Source organism: Manihot esculenta, chromosome 18, assembly GCF_001659605.2.
Source record: "Manihot esculenta cultivar AM560-2 chromosome 18, M.esculenta_v8, whole genome shotgun sequence".
Lineage (NCBI taxonomy): Eukaryota > Viridiplantae > Streptophyta > Magnoliopsida > Malpighiales > Euphorbiaceae > Manihot > Manihot esculenta.
The window spans coordinates 13,686,514-13,689,803 of record NC_035178.2 but is presented as its reverse complement, the minus strand read 5'-3'; positions in this window follow the sequence as shown (position 1 = coordinate 13,689,803).

Here is a 3,290-nt window from a genome sequence, read left to right as displayed (position 1 = left end):
CCACCGGGACCCGTAGCAAGCCTGACATGCATCCTGTAAACCTGATTAATCCCATACATGATCAACAACATAAATAAAAATTTGAACTTTTCTTTTACCAAGCTCAACCTGTGCATGCCCATAAACATAAACATAAACATAAACATAAACCCCACACTAGAGCTCTCATCAAATGCTCCAATGGGGCATCTCATCATACACAAGCTTGGTGGAACATGAACATTATAAAACATAGATCATGTTTACAAAAGGGATTACCATACAAACTCGGTCAAGCACAATTTCTAAACCTCAATCTCAAAATCAACATTTACATGACATAACTATTCATAACTTTACATCATTTTACAATTTATCATGTCCACATTCTAACTATTACATACACAAGACTTCATTCATCTCGACTTCTCTGCCTAGCCCGTACCTGCAAACCTGGGGGATTAGGGAGAGGGGTGAGCTACTAGAGCCCAGTGAGCAGAATAGTAAAACATTTAAAATCTCATGCTCTCATGTAATACAACACATCACAACAAATCACATCAAGGATGGTATTGTCACCAATAGTCCTCTACATTCCAAAGTGTCGGGACGTAGAATGGGTCAATCGGTCTTTCTCTTACATAGTGCCGGGACGTAGAATGGGTCAACCGGACTTCCATACCATATCATGCCGTATCATCATCGTATCATATCATATGAGGACTAAAGGATCATTCAATAACCAATCCGCATCAACATCATAAAATGCAATGCAACATATTCGTGAATTCTAATGCAAACAACCTAAATCATCACATGGCATTCATGATGCATGAACATACTCAAAACTTTATAATTTATTCACTTTAAAACGTAAAGGTTTATTCTACTCACCTCAGCTAGCTCTGACAATGACTGAAGCAGCTGACTCACTGCTGGGGTCGTCGGTTCCTCGGGTCCGAACCTACACAGGTGGACTCAAATGAGGGACCAAACATACTAGAACATGACTCTAAAACATCCCCCAAAAACTCCCTAAAACACCTCAAAACAATCATGCAAAATATGCAAAGGAAGGCTGAACAGGGCACTTTCGGCAGCAGGTTCGGCGGCCGAAAGTCCCTCCAGAGCCGAAAGTCAGGCAGGTTTGGCGGCACCTTCGGCGGCCGAAACTCCCAGACAGAGACGAAACTCATGCATGTTCGGCGGCACTTTCGGTGGCCGAAACTGCCCTCCAGAGACGAAAGTCCTCTTTCGGGGGGAGGCTTCGGCAGCCGAAGGCTACTTCCACAAGCGGGTTCAGCGGCCGAAAGCCCATTCGGCGGCCGAACCTGAGTTTCTCCAAAGTGGCAGAAACTCAACTCCATCATGCACAAACGCCTCCCAAACCTTTCAAACATGCATAAACCTGATTTACAACATGCATACTCAAGCATACAAGCTCCTAGGGGCTTCAAACTATCATAAACCCCAACTACAACACATCAAGCAACCACAAACATCATACATTGCTCAAAAACTTAACATAACCCATAAAACCAACCAAAACCTAAACATGCATTTCTACCCCATAGATCAACTTAAAACTTGTTTAAAACACATAGTGAGCTCAAGATCGGCCCTTACCTCTTGAAGATCGAGAGGAAAACGACCCTAGCTCGGAGATGGGAGAGTTTGAGTTCCTTGAACCTCAAAGCTCCAAAACTTGCTTTATGCTCGAAAATCTTCAAAATAAAGTGAAAACTAGTGAAAATCGTGAAAGATTTGAAGGAAGAAACTCAAGATCGGTGAGGGACGGCGGAGAGCTCACCTTGGCCGAAAATGGGGAGAAAAGCTCACCCGTTTCGGCTAAGGGACCCTTTTATAGGTGGCTGGCCAGGCCACATTCGGGGGCCGAACGTGCCTCCGCATGCATGCCATGTTCGGCGGCCGAACATGAGGTTCGGCGGCCGAACCTGGACTTCCCTCACTTATGCTTTCGGGGGCCTAAAGCCCTCCCGAAGCGCATGAATGTTCGGCGGCCGAACTTGAGGTTCGGCGGCGAACCTGGGTCTTCCTCCAAGATTATTTTCATGCAAAAACTCATTTTCTTTCTAGCTTAAAAACATGAAATACATTAAAGCATTTTATAAAAACATGATTTTACCCTTCTAGAGGTCTCCGACACCCGAGATTCCACCGGACGGTAGGAATTCCGATACCGGAGTCTAGCCGGGTATTACATTCTCCCCCCTTAAGAACATTCGTCCCCGAATGTTCACCAAACAACACATAGCAAGGCATACACATAACATACATACAAAGCACATAAAACTTACTTTAGAAAAGATGGGGATATTGCTGGAGCATGGACTCCCGTGTCTCCCAGGTACACTCCTCAAAATTGTGGTGATTCCAAAGGACTTTCACCATCGGGATTTCCTTGTTCCTTAGCTTTCTGATCTGGGTGTCTAGGATCCGTACTGGCTGCTCAACATAGGTGAGATCTTCTTGGATCTCCACATCAGGCTCAATAAGAACCTTGCCCGGATCTGACATGAACTTTCTCAACATAGAAACATGGAAAACCGGATGGATTCTTTCCATTGAAGCAGGCAAGTCCAGCTTGTACGATACATTCCCAATCTTTTGCAAGATCTCAAAGGGTCCGATGTACCGTGGAGCTAGCTTACCTTTCTTCCCAAACCGAATCACCCCTTTCATTGGAGACTCCTTGAGCAATACCAAATCCCCCTCCTGAAACTCTACTTGCCTTCTGCGGATGTCTGCATAACTCTTCTGTCTGCTTGCAGCAGTCTTGATCCTTTCTCTGATTATGGGTACCACCCTGCTGGTGATCTCTACTAGCTCAGGCCCTGCCAAGGCCTTTTCTTCAACCTCCTCCCAACAAACAGGTGATCTGCACTTCCTCCCATACAAAGCTTCATATGGAGCCATCCCGATGCTAGCATGATGGCTGTTATTGTAGGCAAACTCCACCAAAGGTAGATGCTGCCTCCAAGAACCGCCAAAGTCTAGCACACACATTCTGAGCATATCCTCTATTGTCTGGATGGTCCTTTTTGATTGTCCGTCCGTCTATGGATGGAAAGCAGTGCTAAAATCCAACCTAGTACCCATGGCATTCTGCATACTCTGCCAAAACCTGGAGGTGAACCGGGGTCCTCTATCGAACACTATCGAAACAGGAACCCCATGCAGCCTGACGATCTCATCAACATACACCTGTGCCAACTTCCACAGAGTAGCCACTCCTGACAGGGATGAAGTGAGCAGATTTGGTGAGTCTATCCACAATCACTCATATGGAG